Here is a 24,744-nt window from a genome sequence, read left to right on the forward strand (position 1 = left end):
CTGAAAAAGCATCTAGCGTTTGTTCTGTTTAGCTACGAAAAATAAGACCGACATACATTTGGACTTAACAAATACAACTCCAATAACCAAAGGACCTCATCATTCTCTCTCCAGGAACAGAGACAAGCTTTCTGTTAAAGCGACTTAATTCTTCCTTACAAAATCCCTAAGGATGGTATGGGAGAAGCATTCAGGAAAATCATGTTTTATTGAAAACAATATCTGGGAAAATGGAATAGAGATATTCAAATTCTCTCCTCCCAACCAGCAACTGCTATATGTGTGACATCTTGCTTAGTCACCTCAGATTTGGAACAAGGATTTGCACTTGATCACATCAGGTGATGACGTAGTTTTATACTTTCCACACTATTCTCAAGGGTCAGCATACCGATCCCCCAAGCATTCCCATGAGGGCAACTTCAATGCCATGTTACAGAGGAAGAAACTGAGCCCAGAGAAAGTAACAGACTTAAGACCCAAACCCTCTTTCCATGCACTCTACAGATTTGTAAGGCTGAGAGTGACTCTTGGACCCTAAGAGTGCCACCTACACCGTTCCAGAACCCAGAGACCCATCTACTCCTTGTTTTATACACTCATTGGAGATTTTCTCTCATTTGGCCATGATGGGAGCAGTTCTGTTCCTAGAAGCTTCTTTGTTGATATTTTAAGATGGAACATCCAAAACCAGTGACTCCCAAACACAAACACCTGCATATGTTCCTGAGTCGCCATGTGAGCCGGTGAGTTTCAGTGCCGCTAAGCCTGAAAACCGCTCTCTAAGAACAGATCCGGTGCGACTGTTGAGCTGGAGGCAGCTCCGCGCGCAGTGACCTGCACCAGACAGAGCGCCAGGCGAGCCCCAGGCAGGCCGAACACGTCCGAGCCTGCCCGGCAGATGGCAGCATTGGGCAGCCGACGCCGCCTCTCCCCGCGCCGGCCCCACGGTTCCCCTCGCCGTCTTCCCCGTGCTTGGCCGCCAGGCGAAGGCAGCAGCGCCTCCCGACTGCCCGGTGCCCGCTGTGCCGCACCATCTACGGATGGTCTGTGCCTGGCGGGCCACAGCAGGCCTGAATTCGCAGCATGGGTCTGACTCAGCCTCGGTGTTTCTGTGGCTCTGGGCATAACCGTTGCTTTGGCTAACTGGCCCAGATCGGTTGTGCCGCCCCCTCCCCCCGCCCCCAACACACACACAAAGGAGACGTGCAGGAAAGGCTGATAAACGCGCCCCACCCACACGGTTTCTTTCCCCACTCCTTTTGTGCCGTGAGCTTTATCCTTAGCGACCCCCGTGTCCCCAGCGCGTGTTCTCTCGCCAACAGGGACTCGGCGTGCCCTACGATTCCGAGTATTGCCACTAGAGGGCACCGACGTCACGTGCTGCTCAGAGGCCTGGCCGCGAAGGCTGAGGGCTGTTCCCGTGGGGTCCGCGTCCTAGGCTTGACCTTGGGACTTGCAACTGTCTCTGGTCGGGCATTCCCTCTTCCCGACTCTGTAGGCTCCTTCATAGGTGCTCTGGGTCCCTTATCCTCAGAAATCTCATTCCACCCATCCTCCCCCTTCTCGCTTGTTTCTTAATCTCTCTGAATAGAGTGGCTTGTTCCCATCAGCTTTTAAACATCTTCAGATTAACTTCATGGAGGTGAGGTGGAGATCTCTGGGACACTGAGCTCCTCTCTGCTGTCTACCCGCGTCTCTCAAGGCGCCCTCCCCCACCACCAAGCTTCAGTTTGGCCGGCTTCCTCAGTCCCCTTCACCACTCTTCCACCCCCACCCCTCCACTTCTCAGAAGCTCATCTTTACTTTTTTTGATCTCCCTAGAATTGGCACCTTCTCCTTTCCTCCAAGATCTATCCCACCTGGGCTAGATTTTGGCTTTGAGAATTCCACCGCTCCAGCTGTTCCTTTCTCTATTCTTTAGGACTTTGCTGTCTTTGCCAACCCTTTAGATACCCTTGGTGCTGGCATTCTGTCATCCACCCCCCTTACCCTCCTCACCTTCCCTGAGAACCAGTATATGTGCCTGAAGCCAACCCACTACCACCTTCTTAACAACGAGCAGCATTTGTTGATCACTAATTCTGATAACAACCATGTTTTTATAGCCAGTCCAAATTTCTCTTTTGAGCTGTAGACCCATTTGTTCATTTTTTGCCAGGCACTGCTCGGAAATAATGTTTAGGAAGTCGCCTCTGGTCTATTATACCCAGGATGGTGGGCAATGTTTGTCTCCTGTATAGTAATGCTTTAAATTAACAACGCTTCACTTCCAAATAGCTGGTGCTTCTTTTTCAAGGCTTGTCCAAGATTGAAAAAACATCCTTACCCAGAGCTTGACTAGAGATGCTGTCACTGAACCTAACCATCCCTTCTTCCTCTACCTCCTGTTGAGGGAAGCACATCAGGCCACATGATCCGAGCCTCCATCCTCGCCCTGGATGGTTGGACCCAGGCAATTGGACCCGGCTCAGGATGCCTGACGCAAAGCTATGAAAGTGGGGTGGCAATGGGATGATCAGAGTCTTCTTTTGAGATTTTGGAACTGGGCACACTGAGAAGAATGATCTAGTCGAGATAAGGAGAACTGAGCTGAAAAGTCATGTAAATTGGGGGTGGGCATGTGGAAGATGGGTAAACGGAGGCAGCTAGCTGAGTCGAAGGAGGAGGAAAAAGGGGAGGGTTAGATAGCCTCAGAAGGTCTTCACTTCCAGCTGCGCAAGAAATCCAGCAGTCCTCTCTGCCCTTGGTAAGGTTTTTTTCTATATCCTTTAAGTAGCCTTTTCACTTTGAGCCAGTCCAGGATTATAGCTATTTCATGAAGAAGTGGAGGACAGTAAAAGCAAAGAAAGAAAAGACAGGCAGCAGGAAGGGCTGGCAGCACTGAGCAGGCACCCCCACCGGACTGACGGAAGCTGGGGAGGCTAGTGGCGGCTGGTGGTGGAGGACGAAGTGGAAGCAGAGGGTCTCAAGGGTCCCCACGTGGAATTCACCACCTCTTCTACTGAGATTCTGCACATCTCACCTATTCCTGGACCTTAGTTTGGAGCTGGTCAGCCATGGCTCCAAAAGTCTACTGTTTTTTGCAAGTGTCACGAGACTTGTGGAATGGGATAATGCCCAAAGACAAAGTGACATGAAGCCTTTGTTAAATACCTATTCTGTGTTGGGAACTGAGGTGGTTTCTGGGGAAACAGAGGCGAGTAATATATGATCCGTGCCCTCAAGGAGCTTAAATTCCTTCAGAGAACACAAATACCTGAATACAATACAGGGTGAAAATTCTAAAGTAGAATTATGTACAAAATGCTACATGAATATAAGCAAAGGAGTCACTAGTTCTGCCTTTGATGGGGGTAGGAAGGAGACAAGGAGACCTTCAAAGGGGAGGTGGGTTTTGACCTGGACCTTGAAGGATGAGTAGGAGTCTGCCAGACAGGTTGGGGGAGTTTGCATTCTAGGGAGAGAGAGCAAAGGCTCAAAGATACATGAGAATCAACATCGTGAAAATGACTGTACTACCCAAAGCAATTTACAGATTCAATGCCATCCCGATCAAATTACCAATGGCATTTTTCACAGAACTAGAGCAAGAAATCTTACGATTTGTATGGAAACGCAAAAGACCCCGAACAGCCAAAGCAATCTTGAGAAGGAAAAATGGAGTTGGTGGAATCAGGCTTCCTGACTTCAAACTATACTACAAGGCCATAGTGATCAAGACAGTATGGTACTGGCACAAAAATAGAAAGGAAGATCAATGGAATAGAATAGAGAACTCAGAAGTAAGCCCAAACACATATGGGCACCTTATCTTTGACAAAGGAGGCACGAGTATACAATGGAAAAAAGACAGCCTCTTCAATAAGTGGTGCTGGGAAAATTGGACAGCAACATGTAAAAGAATGAAATTAGAACACTTCCTAACACCATACACAAAAATAAACTCCAAATGGATTAAAGACCTACATGTAAGGCCAGACACTATAAAACTCCTAGAGGAAAACAGAGGCAGAACACTCTATGACATCCATCAAAGCAACATCCTTTTTGACCCACCTCCTAGAATCATGGAAATAAAATCAAGAATAAACGAATGGGACCTCATGAAACTTAAAAGCTTTTGCACAGCAAAAGAAACCATAAACAAGACTAAAAGGCAACCCTCAGAATGGGAAAAAATAATTGCCTATGAAACAACGGACAAAGGATTAACCTCCAAAATATACAAGCAGCTCATGCAGCTTCATACCAAAAAAGCAAATAACCCAATCCACAAATGGGCAAAAGACCTAAATAGACATTTCTCCAAAGAAGACATACAGATGGCCAACAAACACATGAAAAGATGCTCAACATCACTCATCATCAGAGAAATGCAAGTCAAAGCCACAATGAGGTATCACCTCACACCAATCAGAATGGCCATCATCACAAAGTCTGGAAACAACAAATGTTGGAGAGGGTGTGGAGAAAAGGGAAGTCTCCTGCACTGTTGGTGGGACTGTAAGTTGGTACAGCCACTATGGAAAACAATTTGGAGGTTCCTTCAAAAACTACACATAGAACTACCATATGATCCAGTCATCCCACTCCTGGGCATATACCCAAAGAAAACCATAATCCCAAAAGAAACTTGTACCATAATGTTTATTGCAGCACTCTTTACAATAGCCAGGACATGGAAGCAACCTAAATGCCCATCAACAAATGAATGGATACAGAAGATGTGGCCTATATATACAATGGAATATTACTCAGCTATAAAAAGGGATGAGATGGAGCTATATGTAATGAGGTGGATAGAACTACAATCTGTCATACAGAGTGAAGTAAGTCAGAAAGAGAAGGACAAATATTGTATGCTAACTCACATATACGGAATCTAAAAATGGTACTGATGAACTCAGTGACAAGAACAAGGAAGCAGATACAGAGAATGGACTGGAGAACTCGAGGTATGGGAGGGGGCGGGGGGTGAAGGGGAAACTGAGAAGAAGCGAGAGAGTAGCACAGACATATATATACTACTAACTGTAAAATAGTCAGTGGGAAGTTGTTATATAACAAAGGGAGTCCAACTCGAGGATGGAAGATGCCTTAGAAGACTGGGGCAGGGAGGGTGGGGGGGGGACTCGAGGGGGGGGCGTCAAGGAAGGGAGGGAATATGGGGATATGTGTATAAAAACAATTGATTGAACCTGATGTACCCCCCCAAAAAAAAAATTAAATTAGAAAGTGGATGCAAAAAAAAAAAAAAACAGTTGATTGAACCTGGTGTACCCCCCCCCAAAAAAAAAAAAGATACATGAGGACATGTTGTGTGGGAAGACTTGTAGTATTGCAGTGTGTTGGCGGGGAGGGTGCCAGGGGCAGCAGGTGACAAGGAAAAGCAGACAAGGACCAGAACATGATGGACCCTGAATGTCACTGTTAGGAGCTTGGGCTTCATCCTGAGGGCACTGTGGAGCCGCCGAGGTTTTTAATCTGGGAGTCATGTAATCAGAGCTGTCTTTGGAAGGACAACCGGAGGCTGAATAGAGGATGCCTAGAGGGAGAAGAGGGTAGAGGAGGTCAATGACAGCACAGCTGAATCTCAGCTGTATCTGACAAACTCTCCAGCAATATCCTGCGGCTAAGATAGAAGGTGGACCGGTCATAAATTGTAACTAATTGGAGCACTGTACTCTAGGAGGGCTGATGAATCCACGCACGCTGCCATCCACACAGAGGGGCAGGGGTTCTATCGCTGTGCCGCGGGTGCTGTATTCATTCCTTCCTCCCTTCCTTCATTCATCATATAGTTATTGACTGTCACTTTAGGCCAAATACAGCACTGGGTACCATGATGAGAAAGCAGGCATGGCCAATGCTGTCGCAGAATCTTTTGTTGCGTCGGGGAGACAGCTGTTAATCAGCTAATTTTGTGAACAAGTGCATGAATTTCCCACGTGGAAGGAGAAGAATGGGGTTCTATGAGTATAGAGCCAAGAACTCACCCTGGCTCAGCTAGAGTTGAGATGTTGAGGGACTCCTGGGGGTTCACCAGGGGAAGGGAGGGGGTTTCTGCTGAGGGCGCAGAATGTGGCGGTGAGGCCCTGTGGCCGAGAGAGCAGGGTATGGCCTACCAACTGGAAGGCTGAGTGTGAGATGAACCGGTGAGAGAGGCAGGAACCAAGGCATGTGACCTTGTCTTGTCCAGGTCAAACTTTAGATAAAGTGTTTGTTTGAGGAGAACAGGTCAGTTACATCTGAATGACACAAAGGTTGGGGGCCGGGGGAGGGGAGAGGAAAATTTGAATTGCAGAATCTAGATCCAAGAAAATCTCCCAGGTCTAAATTAAAAGTGATGGAATTCAATAAATGTGAAGTTCTACATTTAGGTTAACATTTTAAATTGACTTTCAATGATTTAGGTACAAGGATGTTTATCACCACACATTTGTAATAGTGAAAAAATGGGAAAAATGAAATATCCAAACTATGGGAAAATGATCAAATAGCCCATGTATTCAAAATTGTGCTCAAATGCCAGCGTCTCCATTTACTAGCTGTTATGAACAAGTTACGCAGCATCTCCCTGCCTCTGTTTCCTTATTTAGAATGTAGGGTGACTAATACTATCTCTGATGGTAAATGCTACATAAACACCTATTAATATTATGTTTCCAAATATGTTTAATGTCATTAGAAATTGCTCAGTATATAATGTTAACTGGGGAAAAACAAGTCTACATTATGCAGTTTCATCTCATTTTGTTACACATTATGTGAGTTTGTGTTTGTCTGTAGTTTAGATCTGCTTTGTCAGCTTGTGGTATAAGATGTGGTCACATGTCTCCAGTGAACTGGGGAGAGGCCCCATCTCCCCTAGCATGAAAATTTCCTTCTCTTTCCCAGTGTTCCCCATCTTGTGATACGTTTAAGGCTCCTCTGTCCCCATGTATTAAGGATCAGTGATGCTCCCATGTGCCTTGTGGAGAGAGCCTTAGAGAATCTGCTTGGCTCACTGCAGGCTGCATTCGCTGCTCCCTGCACCGGTGTCTGGTGGAAGCAATTGGCCACCTCCTTGGGCCATGCCTGGCTGTGGCATCACCGCTGGTCAGGCCATGATTCTCGTGGTTCTGGGTAAAGAATATGTCTTATTGTTCTACATGAACAATGGCCTGGGCTCCCAATGTTTCAGCTTCTTAGTTTGCCCTTGGACACATTTTCCTCAAGCTTTCTGTTGGTGCTTCAGGGCTTGCTGCAGTAGAAGCTCCTGTGTTGGCTTCATGCTGTGCTGAAACCACCTCCCCTCAACACCAACAATTCAGTAGTCCAGGCTGCTGCATAAGACCAACTGAACTCATCAGAGATGTTTGAAAACAAGTGAACCTCAGGGGAAGTCATTGGGGTCTTGATTCTTTTCCTCCTAGGAAGCTTCTGGGCTCTCTCAAACTGGCTCACCTACTCCCCAGTGATATTTGGCCTTAGTAACAGAGGATGAGATAGACAGCCTTTGTCAAGGAAAACATTGTCCTGTGACTGACATTCTTGCCTCTGTGTGGCAGGTGCCTCTGCCTTACATCTACAAAACTAAAACTGCCCATGTGATTGTTTCCAGAACAAAAAATGTGTCCCAAGATGACTTGTTAGACATGGAAGTAGCTGGCAACTTTTAACTTGCAGATTTTCTTGCTAACAAAAAAATTTTAAGATTCTGTCTCATCAGGGATACTGCTGCATATTCATGAAAAAGAAATTGACTGGAAAGAACTATACCACAGTATTAGCCGTGCTTATCTCTGGGTGGTGGGATTCCAATGGACTATTTTTTTTTTTAATATATTTTGTTATGTTTACCAGATTTTCAACAATGAATATGTAATACTTTCACAATTAGAACCATAGATCCTGCTAATAAACTTACTAAAAAACCCAGTCACATAGATGAATATCAGATGGGGATATCTGTATGAATTTTTGCCCCTGTCCTAGATCCACCCTAGTTATTCCAAATGACAACCCTGTTTTCTGCAAGCATAGCTGGCTTTCCCCCACTACCAGTGAGAGGCCTTTGGGACTGTTATATAAGAGTTGCTATGGTCACAAAGAGGGATGTCTGGAATTTGTCTTTTTATTGGGTTCTACATTTGAGTTCTAAACCTTCTAACAAGGCTGGTCACAGCCACTTCCTCACAAGTTCTGCCATTGGGATATCTGTGTTGGGTCCCCAAGATTACACTCAGGCTTGCTGATTTGCTAAAAGGACTTACAGAGCTCAGAGACGCTGTATTCTGTTTACACAGTTATGGTTTGTTACAGTGAAAGGATGCAGATTAAAATTAGCAAAAGAAAAAGGAGTGGAGTCCAGGAGAAACCAGGCACGAGCTTCCAGGTGGCCTCACCCAGTGGAGTTGCACACACAGCACGTAATTCCCCCCAGCGATGAGGCCTGACAACATACATGAAGGGTTGCTAATTTGAGCCTTGGTGAGCAGGGTTTGTGTGAGCGATCAGTCATGTAGGCATGCAGTGTTCATGTGACTGGCCTCAGCTACTCAGTCTCCAGCCTCCCCAGAGGCCAAAATGATAGATTCTGGTCCAGTGCCCCAGGCCAACAAAAATAGGCATTTGTCATATATCACATTATTAGCATAAACTATCTGCCCTGGCTCCGGGCCCCAGGTATACAGTAATCTTCTCAGGCAGGATAGTCCAATAGCTTGCAGGTTATCTCCCAGGAGCCAGTCAAGGGCCAGTTCTTCCTTTGGAATGTGCAGGGTTTGGGCGCCCATGCCTGCTGGGTTAACCCTTTCCTGCACAGGAAGTCAGGCTCTACAAGCTTGGGCCTAGCTCCCTTCTGTTTGGATCTTGGAGTTTTCCTGTTTTTCACCCCTTTCTAGATCATGGGGCCTGAGCCAGGCAGGCAAAGCCCTGCTTTATTCTCCTTGTGGCTTTATACACTGTTCTCCAAGGCCCTGTTGGAAGCAGAAATTCTGTGTAGGAGCTTGGGTTGGCTTGACATTCTCTTAGTCAATATTTTATACCTCTGAAGCTGTGTCCCTGCTCTGGTCTCCCCACAGGTCTTTCTGAGACCCCTGGAAATGGGCTGTGTTGGCTGTGTATCTGCTTGGATTAGGGTTGGACAACTGATGGCATATGCTGAGGCCACAGCTCTGCCCACACAGCCCTGTACCCCTCCCAGGCTGGGCCCAGCCTGTTTCTCCCAGCATGCCTTGCAATGAATGCCACTACCTTGCAAAGTAACTTACTCCCTGCTGGGTGTAGATCCTTAAAACAGGAGAAGGTGAAAGAGGCCTGGAGATTGAAGTTACTATAAATTCTAAGGAAAGAACAGTGGTCATTAAGAAAATATTAAGCAGTGACAGAGAAAGTGGACAGCATTGGAGTCAAAGAGAGCTGAATTTGAGTCATTGCTTAGCCATTTTCTAGTTATGTGAACTTGAGCAAGTTATTTGCTCTCTGAATTTCAATTTTTTTCATCTTTAAAATGGGAATCCTGGGACTTCCCTGGTAGTCTTGTGGTTAAGAATCTGCCTTCCAATGCAGGGGATCAGGTTCGATCCCTTGGTGAAGAACAAAGATCCCACACGCCGTGGGGCAACTAAGCCTGTGTGCCACAACTAGAGAGCCTGCATGTTGCAACTACTGAGCCCATGCTCTCTGGGGCCCATGCACCACAACTAGAGAAGCCCGTGTGCTGCAACTAAGGCTTGACACACCCAAAAATAAATATTTTTAAAAATGGGAAACCTAAAATTGGCTATTATGATTAGAAAAAAATGTATGCAAAAAGGCTAGCTCAGTATGTAACGTGTGGTGGGCTATATTATTTGGCTGAATTAACAGAGTATGTGTTTCTAGATCAAAGGAGGTAGTTGACACAATCTTAGCTTCATCTGGGGACACATGTTCTATTTGGGGCACTCCACTCTAGGATGTGTGTGTGTGTGTGTGTGTGTGTGTGTGTATACATGACTGAAGATCTGGAGTTTTCTAACAATGGTGGTCAGGAAGGCAGAGAATCTGGAAAACGTCATATGAAGGAAATGGAGATATTTAGCTTGGATAGTTTGCTCTGCCTTTAAATATTTGCTGGGTTACCATCGAGACACATGGAGGTGTAGCTCCACAGGACAAACTAGACCCATTGGGGAAACTCTAGGGAGGCCAGACCCTGTCAGAAGCAATTCCAGCTGTCTAACAATTAGAGCTGCGCAGTAGCAGGTTGGCCTGCCCCTGAATTGTCCTGGTCCCAGAGTCAAACCCTGGGAGATCTGTGACAGGTTGGAACACAGAGATTTCAACTTGGGATGGGAGTCTGGCTGAGAATAAACTCCATGTCTTTAGTGGCTGTCTTGCCTGTTTCTCTTGCTAAGATTCTATAGGAGGCACTACTCATAAAGACGTCTTGGTACTAAATACCATTATAGCCTTGAAGGAGCTGCAAATACCCACTGAATGTGAAAAGTGAATTCCCCTTCTCCTCTACCTAGTTATCTCCCTAGAATGAAATTTCAGCTTGGTTAAAGAGAGAGTGTCCCAGCAAGTGTTTCTCTTCAGAATGATTAAAAGTCTTCGGGCCCATCTGGACTCATTCATTTTAACTATTCCATTTCCCAAGAATATCATCTCGTTACTTTTTCAATGACCCAATATTTTCAGCACAAGTGAATGAGTCCAGAAAGTCATTTCAGCCATTGATTATTTTTGGTAACCTTCTGATCTGTTCTGAATCCCTTTTCTTTTAATTTCCATTTATGTCCTCCTGTCTTGTCATCTGTTCTGAGCTAAAAATAGTAACTTGGCTTGACCTTATTATCTACCATTTAAGATTTTTATAGTCTTTGGTTAAATCTCATCTTAATAAGCGTAGCTAGGCTGTAGACTGTAGTGTCTTCTTTTTTTAAAGGCTGCTCTTTGTAGCTTACATCTGTCATCACAGGACCAACTTTACTCTCCTCCTGTGAGTATGTCAAAATCTTACTTCATCTTTTTGATAAGAGCTGGCTTCAAAGCTAGCCTTGTGAAGACATACCTGTTTGCTTAGACACAAAAAACACCTCCTCTTTAGCTTTGAACAGTCTCCCAGACCTGTTTGTGAATATATAAAAAATCCTACTTACATGGGATTTCAAATGCCACTGGGCAGGGCAACATACTAAGTGGTGTTAGATCTGAATGTAGCTCACCTGATCCGCTCCTTTGCTAGGAGTAAATTTTGATGCGGGAGAAGAGCTAGAGCAATAGGAAAACTCTGGTCATTTGTTTGAGCAAACAATATTCTTTAAAGCAACACATATTGAATACCTGGTTATGATTTGGTAGTAGGAGATGGAAATAAACATGAAAAAACATGATAGTTAACCTCAAGGACCTGCCGTGTAGAAGTGTGGGGCTGTGGGTTAAGACTAAAAAAACATCAACAGGGAAGTTTCAGAGCCTAGAAGACAAACTTCATATTTTGAGAAGAACAAGATCAGTAGTTTCCATCTTCAGAAATGGGGAGAAAGGAAACAGAAAGTGGTAGAAAAGAATAATAGTAATTTTCTTCCAGCTCTCTGGGATGCTCTTTTCATTGAGGAATAGAATTTCTTTAGATTTTTAATGATCTTTCTAGTATGTCCTGCCTGGTTGAGTATCACTAAAACCCAGCCAGTTCTTCGAGGTTTGAGCAGACCTCCAATGCACGTCCTCAGGGCCTCTCTTCGGTAGCAAATCCAATTTAAGAGGAGGCAGCAAATCAGCAGGAAGGGAAAAGACTCCCCTTTCTTCACGGCCAGAGCCCTTCTCCTTCTCTGTGACACCAAGTGGTCTTCGTGTTCCCAGGCCCAGCTCGCATTCCACCTTCTCTGTGGCACCTCCTCTGGACTCCAGCTGGACCTGAGCTCTGCTTAGCTTCAGGGCATTCAGCCGTCATTCTCCACAACTCTCCTGTGGTGCTTGCCACTCATTGGCTGGCCTCTTGAGCGGTCCTTTCTGTTTAGGGCAGGAGGCTGGCTACAGTCATATCACCATCATCACTTTCAAATAGTGGGAGAAAGGCTGCCAGGTCAAGGATTCATAAAGGACAGCGCTCAGGGCTGCCCTCTGTCAAGGGCTCACAGTCTAGTCCAGTCTTTCTCCAAAAGAAGTTTGCTGGGATTATCTGAGGTACATGAATTCTATGAGAACTATAAAAAAATATTTTTTTCTTTCAATAATAAAAATATTTTTATCAGTTATGAGGATTGAAATTGTATTTTTCTGCAGTGATAATTTGCTACCGAGAGACATTTTCAAAGAATAAGAATGAACTATGTTATTTAAATTAGTTTTGTAGACAGTCTCTGGGATCAAGAGATTATTCTTTCTCCAGCAGAGGTCCCTCACATTGCTCAAATTTGAGATATGTTGGCTTAGTTGATTTCATTCATTCATTCATTCTTTCATTCCATAAACATTCATCACATGTCTACATGTCATGTGCTGGGCACTGTGTCAGGCCCATGAGCAAGTGGGCAGACACGTTCTAGGCTCCACAATCCCAAGTGCTGTTACTGACTTACCAGGGAGCACCTCCCGCATGGATCTGGTTGTCAATTTCTTTATGCTTTACTTTCTCCATTAATAAAACAAAGGTGAGAGTATCTTATCTATTTCTGTCATCTCAGAGGTGTAGAAAAACATACCCTGAGGTTTCAAAAAAACAAAGAGAAGCCCACAACAAATTACTTGTATCCAAATTTGGTGTTTCTAAGTCAGCTGCAGGTGCTAAATCCACATCTCTTCCTACCTCCCGTGAGTCTCAGGGGGAGGGATCGGGGACTCATGGAAGGTCTCAACAAGCTTTAGCAGAAATGGGTTTTATACTGCAGAGTGGAAGATTTTTCACAAGAGCTATTTTCAGATTTGTTTACGCTGTCATTGACCTCCAATTTCACATTTCACAAACTCCTGTGGGGCTGAGGAGTTACTCCCTGGGAGTATTCTTTGCTTAGCAGGAACTCAAGGGCAGCATGCCGATGGGTCTGGTGCTTAAAGAACAATCTGTCACAAAGCTAAGGGGCTTATTACTCATTCTAACACTGAGCACTAAATAAACACCAGACTAGATGGAGACATAACCTGGGACCTTTTAACACAGAGCTAATATGAATAGCCATTAAAGTAGCACATTTGCAAACCCACCACCCACTGTAACAGCTCTTGTTAAAAATGTCTAACTATCCAGCATCTAGTTGCAGTGCAGTCAACAAGAACTACAGCAGGATGCTTAAACGTGTCAGAGTAAATCTCTAACAGGGCCACTATTATTCCACTACTACCAGAGTAGTAGGTGGGATACACTTTGTGTTAAAGGGAGAAATTCCTTTTAAGTGATGCTCACAGGCAGATGCAGCTCCAGGGTCCCTCAATCTAGTTGGGCAAGTTCTTCTGATCCTGAGCACCACATCCAGCGGGGCAAGGCAGACCTCCATTCTGCCAATATTTATTGAGTGTCTACTTTGTTCCAGAGACCACACGAGATGCAGAGATACAGAGGTGGATAAGACGCAGCCCCTACCTTACAGATGCTTATAGTCCAGGTGGAGATACCGACAAGTAAAGAGGCAACTATAGGGCTTCCCTGGTGGCACAGTGGTTAAGAATCCGCCTGCCAATGCAGGGGACACGGGCTCGATCCATGGGCTGGGAAGATCCCACATACCGTGGAGCAACTAAGCCTGTGCATCACAACTACTGAGGGTGTGCTCTAAAGCCCGCAAGACACAACTACTGAGCCCACATGCCACAACTACAGAAGCCTGCAAGCCTAGAGCCTGTGCTCCACAGCAAGAGAAGCCACGACAATGAGAAACTGGCACACCACAATGAAGAGTAGTCCCCGCTCACCACAACTAGAGAAAGCCTGTGCGCAGCAATAAGACCCAATGCAGCCAAAAATAAAATAAATAAATAATAAAATGAGACAATTATAATGCAGAGCAGGCAGAGGGGTGCTGACTGCTTTGACCTAGTCTTAGAGGATTGGAAAAGGCTTGTTGGAAGTTCAAACTGAGACCAGAGGATGTATAGGACATAGCAGGTCAGCTTTCGGGGATGGTGAAGTGTGCAAGTCCCAGGGTATAGGACAGAATGTCAGTTTAGAAACTACATGTATTTCAGGATGGCTGGTCACAGAATGCAAGATGGTATGATGAGAAATGAGATGGGAGAAGTAAATGTCCTGGATTAAATTGCCTTCTCGTTATTTTCCCTGGCACTCCATCCCCAAAGTAGACATGGCAGGTATATCTTTGTGTGTGTGAACTAAACCAAACCAAACCAAACCAAAAAAACTGCTGCAAAAGCAAAGCCCAACCCTTGAGGAACCTTTTCAATTGCTTGGTTGAAGGCTACTTAGAAGTAAAGTGATGGTCTCTGCTTGCTCCGAGTCAGCTTGGGAAAAACATCACATGTGAGGCTAGTTATCACAAGGGCTGTGACCTGGTATTTGCTAACCTTGCACATGCTCAACTGAAAGTTCTGTTTTTCAGAAAAAAAAAGTTACTCTTGGTATAGTAACAGAAGGAGCTGTGCCAGAGGGGTGATAAGGGCAACTCTCACATGTGAATGCAAGACATCTGAGTGTCTAGCTGTGCAGGCTTTGAGACCAGCAGAAGCAGATATTGTGGTCCTGTGAATAAGATGGTGATGTTTTGTGACAACTCGGACTGTCAAATCAAGATGGCAGATGTAATTAACAATAAGAACAATATCAAGTCTTGACATAGTTTATATAGTCAAAGGGTATTGCAACCATTAAGCTATTGGTTCAATTGCTATATCAGAGAACAAAATAACAGTGGATTTAATAAAAGGATCATTTCTTTCTTCCATAGAAATCTGAACTGGTAGGTGGCCCAGGGGTGGTAGGCAGCTCTGCTTCATGAGGTTGTTCAGGATCCAGACATTTTCTGTTTTGTTCATCCACTATCCTCTAAGGTCAAAGATGACCCACCACCACCAAGTCCAACTTCCAATATGCAGGAAGAAGAGGAAAGTAGGGCAAACAGCTCCTTTTCAAAGGTGTGGCCTGAGAATTGCAGATACAGTATTCTTTCTCTTTGTGTTGTGCTGGCAAGCAATTGGTTGCTTGGCCACATCTGCAGTGTAGCCTGGGAACTGTAGTCTCTGAGTGGGCAGGGTGTGTTTAGCTGGAATTTGGGGTGTTATTGCCAAGGAAAGAGGTGGGAACGGACAGTGGTGGGCAATTGGCAGTCTCTGCCATAGATGTTAATCTCCATCATGTCATCTGAACCTCTCAACAGCCTTGTCAGAAAGGTGGCAGAGATTATTATTTTTTTTTATAATTTTATTTATTTATTTATTTATTTATTTATTTTGGGGGTACACCAAGTTCATGGAGGCAGAGATTATTTATTCTCCTGTTCATAGATGAGGAAAATGAGACAGAAAGCCTAAGAGACTTGGTCAATATATGCCACATGGCATTGCAGGACAACCACAAAAAGCTTTGTCGCAAGGTGCCCTGGTAGGGCACGCTGTCGATCACTAAGTTTTCTAAAATGTATTCCTCAGCCTGGGATCGTGTTCCCAGTGATGTAGCCCCTTTCTAGGAAAATCTTCAAGGTATACATGAGTTAGGAGCCCAAGGAACACAAGTCCAAGGGCATTGAACATAGTCCCATGTGTGGACTGACCATGTCTTATTGTGACTCTTCTAATCCAAGCAAAGACCTGGGCAAATAGGCCAATGGGGCTTAATGGAAAGAACATTGAATTAGTGGTCAGGAGACTGGGTTCTGGTTCTTGTTCTGTGACCCATGTAGTCATCTTTAACTGGCATCAGTGGCCCGCCTAGGAAATCATGGACCCTGAGCCTGACACGGGCACATCTTCTCACGTAACCTCAGAAAAACATTGTGAAGTAGATATTATTGCCTACGTTTTACAGAAGATATCACCGAGGCCCAAAGAGCTGAGCTGGGATTCCAACCCAGGCCCTCCGACCCCAGGCCCAGAGCTCTTCCTGCTAAAGTATACTGTCTTATATGCCAGGCAACTGCTGGGGGAACTGGATCTGAAGTCAAATCCATGACCCATTGTGTGCACAACCAATAGCACTTCTGCTGGGGCCCACACCGTTAGGTTGTGCCCTTGTGACTCTGACTTTCTGCGAAAGAGACCCCTATACTGGAGGGCAGATCCCCTAAACCAGCCTGCCTCACACAGACAGTCTGCTTGATGGGCTCTCCCTGGGCAACGCCTTTTCCTCTATTAATTTTCTTCTTTTTTCAAAATTACCAAAGGAATACATGCTCACAAAATTCAAATAACATGGAAGGGTTTAAGATAGATTGTGGCAGTTTCCGGGCCTCCCCACCTTCTCCTCCAGTCCCTTTTCTCAGAGGCAGCCACTGTTGGCAATTTGGGGAGCATCTTCAGATGTTTTTGTCTATGCATTTTTTTTTTTGGTGTAGATTTTCAAAAAGTAACAATGGGAATGTGTAGATTGTTCTGCAATTTGCTTGTTTCACATAACAATACGTCGCATTTATGTTTCTCTCCTGGGATGTTAAAACTGGACTCAGTCTTGCTGGTGGCCTGCTGGACTGGCCATGTAGCCAACTTTGGATCCTGCTCACATTTTGGTATTACATGATGTGTTGTTAATAGTGTGGACTTTATTTTTTTTTTTTAATTTATTTGTGTGTGTGTGTGAACTTTTTTTAAATTTATTTTTAATTTTTTGGCTGTGTTGGGTCTTCCTTGCTGCACAGGGGCTTTCTCTAGTTGCAGCAAGTGGGGGCTATTCTTCATTGCGGTGCATGGGCTTCTCATGGTGGTGGCTTCTCTTGTTGCGGAGCACAGGCTCCAGGCACGTGAGCTTCAGTAGCTGTGGCACTCAGGCTCAGTAGTTGTGTCTCGTGGGCTCTAGAGCACAGGCTCAGTAGTTGTGGCACAAGGGCTTAGTTGCTTTGCGGCATGTGGGATCTTCCTGGACCAGGGCTCAAACCCACGTCCTCTGCATTGGCAGGTGGATTCTTAACCACTACGCCACCAGGGAAGTCCAATAGTGTGGACTTTAGATCCATACCATTTCCCTTCTGAATCCTGGATCCATCACATATTAGCTGAGTGACCCTGGGAACTTAACTGCTGGGTCCTGGGAGACTTAACTGCTCTGTGCCTCAGTTTCTTTGCCTGTAAAGTAGGGTCAATCACAGTAACCTTCCTCATAGGATACTTGGAGGACTAAATAAGTTAACACATGTAACATACTTAGATCCTGGCATATATGTTGTATGAGTATCACATGAGGACTAGCGGGTCTGTGTATACTTGGATAGCATTTCATATTATGTCCAGTTTCCTATTACTCGACATTTAAATTGTGATTTCTTTTTTTGCTAAAGCAAATGTTGTTGTGATCAATATACTTTTACAAATACTTCTGTGCACATGAGGAAGTATTTCTGTAGAATAATTTTATTGGAATAGCACTAGTGAGTCAAAGGGTACAGGCACTTCCAATAGTGATATAAGCTGGTGGGCTTTGCCTGACCGTGCTTCTCTTGGTTCTCTCACATCAGCTCACCCAGTGGCAGCTATTGGGCATCGTGCCATTATCTTGTCCTCCACAAGGCCAATGGTTGGCAGAGCTACATGGCAGAAAGCAGTGCCTTTTGTCTTCCCAGGGCCTGGCCCTTTATGAACACACATTAGACTGGATAGCTTCCTGGCAGTCCTGAAGGGGATTCTGATTTGCCACTGTATGTGAAATGTGGTGCACGGGGAACAGATGACCTTGGCCAAGAACCTTGATCAGATCCCACATGCCCATTGTCAGACTGAGGCTGAGATGGCCCAGGTGGTCAAGAGAATGGACATGTGGTTTCAATCCTGAATTTGTCCAGGTTCATTAGGGGCTTGATGACATGGGACTTTTATTTTTGCCATTATGTCTTTGCTGAGTGACATGGGGGGAATGAATGTGGCAGGTGTGGATGTGCTAATTCACAGGATGCAGGGACCAAGTGCACTTCCGGAAAAATAGGAAGAGAAACAAAGTAGTGCTGTGCACTGACGCTATGGTATTTCTTTTGATCTAATTAATACAACATGGGCTAAGGAATAAATGTGATAATGTGACTTGGGGAATAAAAAGTTAGTGACTTGTTTACCTAATTAATAAACACTGATTGAGCGGTTACTTTACGTTGGGCACTCTGCTTGTGAATTGCTGGGGGTACAGAAATGGCTAAGACATCATTCCACCCTTTGAAGACACCACAGACTTTTCAAGGACAGTGGGAATGAGGATGTAAATGCAGATGAGACCTGAGCTCTAACATAGACCTGAGGCCTGGGGGTGGGTGTGAATGGGTGTTTTGAGGTTCGTTTGCAAAGAAATGATGAGTGGGGAGGCTTTCCTGTACAAACATTATAAATTAAAAATTACAGTCTATTTTCCTTTTCTTTGATTAGAAAAGACACAGTTGTATAGACATTTAGAAAAATGTAGAGGAAATTAAAGATCACCCCTCACTTTCGTCCAGAGGCAGCCATGGTTACCAGTAAGTGTATTTACGTTTGATCACATTTCTCTGCAGGTATATGTCCACCCCTGCGCAAACAAATAAAGCCTTTAAAAAGTATTGAGACATGCACACGCTCATACACTCTTAGCTGATACAGGAACAATAAAGCGCATGGGGATTTTAGGCTTTGCTGATGAGTGTACCCTGGGGAGGTGGTGTGGGCTCATTGGTTGATTATTATTGTCGTTTTTCCAATGACTCTTGTTTTTTGCTTTTATTATGATTTTTTTAAAGATGGGAAAAAACTCTAAAATTCTGAGTTTTGAATCCCCATCCTTTGCAAACACTGCTGACCCACACACAAGGCAACGTGATTTTAGCGTCTACATTTCATTTTAGTATTTAAAGACCACCACTGAAAAATTCCTCCTGAGAACCTCATTCGGGCCTTACCTCTGACCTGATTCAGAGCTCACCGTCCCAACTTTTTTCTCATCTCCCTGTCCACTCACCTAGTGCTGTTTCTCCTTCCTTTTCCGACACCTCGGCCACCGCTGACTCCATAGACACTTTTGCTCTTTAAGTCTGCTCCACAGACCGCCCTTTTCCTCTTATCATTTCTTGTTTCTCACTGTGAAAATTTCTCCTTTCTCTCTTCATGGCTTCCTGAGAACTGAAAATAGAGGTCATTTCAATTTGGCAATTATGACGACAATGAAACATTTGGGGAAAAGCAGAGTTTAAAATTCAGGTGTTTCCTGCTGTTGAAACCTAACTCTCTCTTTGCCTTCCTTCTGTGGATACCCCGGCCAGGGGCGGGGGAGGGGTGCGCAGGGAGGGTGCCTCTGAGTTCACCTGAGGCCTGGTTGCCCAGCCCCAGAGGATGAGAAAGAGGGATCACACTCGGGCCGGTGACTTCTACCACCCGGAGAGGTGTGGTGGGAGTGGAGTCAATCAAAGGTATCAGGTTCAGGGTCAGCCTGGCCTCTTCTACCTGGAATGACCTTCCTCACCCTCATGTGGAATCTCTACCCTCCTACCCTGCTCCAGCCCTGGGGTGGCATTAGGCAGCTGAAATCACAGAGTGGGGGCTGGGGAGGGTGCGATTTCTTCTCTGCTAATGCCTAGAGCAGTCACTGCCTGTGGGCTGCTCATGGCACCCTTTTCCTCCCTCCCGGAAGCAGGGCCTTCTGAAGACGTCACCCTCTCCATTAGGAAGTGCTTTGAACTTTCCAAAAGTCCAGTGTAGTAGTGCGTATTCACATCCCACTGCCCTGGAACGCATCTAGGCTACCACTTAAACAGCCGGCTCCAATTCTCAGTAAAAAAAAGATCTAAAATCTGGTTTCAGAAGGAGGACACGGGAGGCACAGAACACGGAGCCCAGCTCCCGACGGGTGCCATCTGTTCTCATTAGAGTGATCTAGCAGCCTCAGCTTGGGAGGGAGGGGCCTCCAGGTGCTCAGAAGGAAGCCTGCTTGCCAGTTATTTTTTTAGGGACTTTGCTTTTTTGTTTTGTTTAGTTTTGTTTTTGTCTGGCAGGCTCAAAGAGAGACTGTCCTACTTTCCAAGAGAACGATTGCGCCAACATTTTAAGAAATTAACTCCCTGGGAAAAAAAATCTTGTTTGAGAGGGCTTGTAATGGCTCCTTGAACGCCTGCTGTGCTGTCCAATTTATAAGAGAGAAATATTACAGAGGTTGGGAGCCAAAGTTGGTGTGCGCGGCCATTGCTTAAAAAGGGACGGATGCTTCCTGGGGACAGTGATCCTCCCCCTGGACCCCCGGCATATATTCAGTCTGGAGAGAATCAGTCTGCCAGGCTCCTACTCCTAAGTTCCAGGAAGAGCCAGGTCCGTTCATTGTCCTCTGTATTCAGAAAGTGATAATAATTCCTCTGAGACCTCACGGGGCTCAGGAGGATGTGATCAAAGTCCTGCTGGTGATGGGAACTGCTTTTGGCGGGCGATTTATGCATTTTGCAGGTGTCTTTCTGCTGCAAGCCTGCGGGGATGCCCACGGAGCCAAAAATATATTAGCATGAAGATATTCCTTTTGGGGGTATCCGATATCACATTGTAGGGAAAAGCAGATAAAATATGAGCATTTGGCCCCAAATTAAAAATGACTTTTCCTAGATTTTATATTATCCACTTTGCCTGCAAGATTGGCATAAGGGCTAAAACGTGAATTCCGGTCTCCCACCCATTTGGAATATCTTTCTCCTCTCCTGGGGTCCCCTTCCTGCCTGTCCCCTACACCCTTTACCAGGCTGCTATTCTGCCTGCCATCAAGTGCTTGGTTTGTGTAACATGTCCTGTCAGCTGATTCCTGCTAAAATGTTAGCGACGTTAGGATATTCTCAAGGCGGGATATTTGCATTTTAATAGGTGGCTTGAATATGGAAAAGCTTCAGCCTAAAGCTAGGAAGCCTCACCAGGCAAGAGACAGGCAGTTTTGGATGGCGGCAAGGGTGTGTGAGATCTGAGACATTATCAAATCCTACAGCGTATACAGTCCGTGGAACTAGCCCTTCTTCTCTTTGTCTTTTGTCTCCAAACCTCAGAGTATATGGCACCTCACACACTCTTGTGGGGCAGAAATAAGACAGCAATGTTTCCAAGAGTACTGGAACTCTGTAAGTCCCAGGGTGCATGCAGTACATTTGGAGAAAGCCCCCTGCACCTGCTCCTATATAAGGGGGGCAATTTAAGCTATTTTTTTTAAAAGCACTAAGTAAAATTTTGCCCTGGAATTTGGGGAGGAGATGCACTGAGGTGACTCTGAGCAGATGTCAAAGACTGAGTGAAGGGTGCTCCTTCCTGTTCCTGGCCCTGGGAGCAGAGAGGGGCTGGGGTGGGAGCGCAGTCAGCACCCTTCCCAACCTCCCACCTGTGGGCCGCAGGATTTAGCAAATAAAAGTACAGGTGCCCAGTTAAGTCCGAATTTCCAATAACCATTGCCTTTTTTTTTTACACTAGGAATATGTCCCATGTGATATTTGGGGTATATTTAAACAAAAAAGTCCTTGTTTATCTGAATTCAAATTTAACTGTGTGTCATGTATGTTACCTGGCTACCCACTACCCCACTAGCCTTTTGGAATTCCTTGTATATGTTGTTAAAAAATAATTTCTAAAAAGATAGTCATAACTCACATACAAACATAAAATGAACACATGTCAAAGATTTCTTTTACTCAACAATTAATGAGAAAACCAGTAAGATGTTACAACTGGCTCAAAAAAGAATTCAGTACACACACACACACACACACACACACACACACAAGCAGGAAATGCTAAAATGAAATTTTTAATAGGTGCAATACTAGCCATATTTATAGAGCAATAATTAATTGCATTCCATTGGGAAAAATTAGTTTGCATTTCTCTGGACATTACTATCAGTTTTCTACAAGTTGCAATAGTCGTAAAACAGGCCAACAATAATGAAAGGCACAGATAACCATGAAGGGTGTTCCAGAAAGAACGTCCAGTAATCATTTTTGCCTGTTTTCAAGTCTTCCATAATTTCTCCTGAGAGTGTCATGCTTGCTCCTGTCTCAGGGCCTTTGCACATGATGGTTCCCTGACCTCCTTAGTTATTTTGTATTTACTGTTGATATCTTCTCTCAACCATTATGACCTTTGGGGATCCCTCTCTGACCTTTAACCTAAGTCAGATTCATGTGCTACATGCTCTCATAGGAGCATATTTCTTTCACTAGAGCATTTATGTCAGTTTATAATTGCTACTTACTGAGGTCTCTAATTCCTTGCCCAATCAAGCCCCTGTTCTCACCAGCTTCCCTTCAATAATTATGCTTTGGTAATCTCTTTTCTGTTCTTTGACCATAACAAGCTCTCCCCTGCTTCAGGGACTTAAATGTTCCCTGTGCTGGAAATTTGCTGTCTCTTGGCTTTCGTGTGGCATGTTTTTTTGCTTGTTTTTGTTTTGTTTTTATCTCTCCGGTCTTAGTTTGAATGTCAGAAAGGCCTCTCCAGATCGTCTTATCTGAAGGTGCTTCCCTCGCCCTCCCACCTTACTTTCAATACCAATGGTTCTTCGACCATTAAGCACAGATCAGAAACCCCTGGCAAGCTTGTTAAAACACGGATTGCTGGGGCTTCTGCCAAAGTTTTTGACTCTGTAGGTCTGGGGAGGGGTGTGAGGATCTGTGTGTTAACAAGTTCTGGGGTGATGCTGAAGCAGCTGGTTTGGGCACCACTCTTGGAGAAAAAATAAGCTGATCATTTTCTCTCAAAACTTAACGTTATCTTTTTTCCCCTTTACTGGTTTGCTTTCTGTCCCCTATACAACTGAAAATTCTACGTGGGGAGGGACAAGGATGCCTCTATTCTCTGCTTTGTCCACAGAACAAAGGGCAGTGCCTGGTTTATAAAAGATGTTCAATAAATATTGAAAGAATGAATGAATCATTTTCTCTCTTCTGGTTCTGCATTGGAATAAGCAGTTTGTTCACCAAAGCACCGCTGAATTCACGGGCTGAGACTAAGTCAGAGAGATTGGCTTTCGTCACTAAAATGAGTTTGTGAAGGAGAGGTCTTGCTAAACCACACCAATATCTGATCAGTAACTTGGATAAAAGCCTGTGATTGCTGGGGCCTGTGCTGTCCCAGGACTGTGCCCTCCTCCCTGGGTCAGTGCGTCTAGCCTACGGTTAGATGTCATCAGGGCTTTGGGTACTGTTGGCAGGTGTTGGGCTGCAAGGACTGTACTCGCCCAGCTTCAAGACCGAAGAAAGAGTCCCGAGTCAGTGACAGACATATCAATGGTTTAATGGATGGGGGGGCTTACATTTCTGAAGCAAGGTCCTGGAGTGACACCCCACTGTGTGCGGTAGACAGCAGGCAGAACCTGGCGGCACTCTGCACTCCCAGGGGGAGGGGGAGGTTACCGATGATAGGGGGAATTGATGTCAGGTTGGCTCATTGGTTACCAGGGAAACCAGCAGAAGGGAACACCCCTCACCACCCCTTTGCTAAGAACAGTCACTGGCTGGGGTCTGGGGCAAGTACGTAGGAAGGTCAGGCATGTGAGTAGGGTGTAGGGAAGCAGGCACGGTCAAGCAGGGTGTGTACAGAGAGCAAGAGAACAACTATCTTGCGTGGCCTGACCACACAGCAGGGCACAGGCTGACCTGGGTTTTACAAAGACCAGCAGCTACAATGAGCTTGCAGAGGACATGGGCAGATGTGGGCAGGAGGGGCTTATGCTTTGGCCTCAGGTGTGCTTCCTTGATGAGGCAGCTTGGGTAAAGAAACAGAGGCAGGAGCAGGGGGCGCCCTCCCTCTGAGCTAGGCTATAGGTATGGCTCTTACATCTTTTGGCGTCTTCTTAAATGTCTTGGCATCCTTTGTCCTTCTGGTCTTAACTCTTGGCCTCCTGTTGCCAAAATTCTGTTCCAAAGGCCCCAGTTCAGGTGTTACAGCACACCCTCAGGCCTTCCTCCCCAGCAGGCCTCCAAGTTCTAGCTCTTTCTCATCTACTCTCTTCTATACCATTCCTCTAGACTTACATCTCACCAGATTGTGTAGTGAACTAATGGGTCCTTGAGAAAGACAATATGACATAGTGCTTAAAAGAACACACTTTGAAGTCAGCGCTAGATTCTAATCTTATTCCTGCTAAATACTGTGTGTCCTTGAGAAAGTTACTTAACTATTCTGTGCATCAGATTATGGGGATAATGATAGCACTAAATCTTAGGGTTGTTGCTGGTATAAAAGAGATGATACTTGTGAAGAGTTTAGTCCTTGTGCCTTGTAGCTACAGGATAACGGCCTATATGGAAACAGCTTTCCATTTTAACAAGGGACTTTGGTAGACACATGCTTTGCCTGCAAGTGTCTTGGTAGGTCGAATATTTGGGGTCCTTTAGATGACAGCATGTGAGCAGATGCCCGTTCTGTGTGCAGGTTAGAGGAAACTCTCAGACTTCTCTGGGGGACAGAGCACTAGGTGACTTGGCTATTGCCTCTTGGCCTAAGAAAGAAGCCCTGCTCAGACCCTGGCAGCTGAGGGTAAGACAATAATAGCAATGTTGTATTCAGGACCATTGCTTTAAATAATCCTTCTCCTTAATAGCTTTGCCCCTCGCGTGTGACAGGTGTTTACATTATTAAGTAAAAGCGTTTAAACAGTGACCTCCTTGGTATAAGGGTGAAGGAGATTAAAATCCAAGCAGT

This window comes from Hippopotamus amphibius, chromosome 3 (genome assembly GCF_030028045.1).
Source record: "Hippopotamus amphibius kiboko isolate mHipAmp2 chromosome 3, mHipAmp2.hap2, whole genome shotgun sequence".
In the NCBI taxonomy this organism is placed as follows: domain Eukaryota; kingdom Metazoa; phylum Chordata; class Mammalia; order Artiodactyla; family Hippopotamidae; genus Hippopotamus; species Hippopotamus amphibius.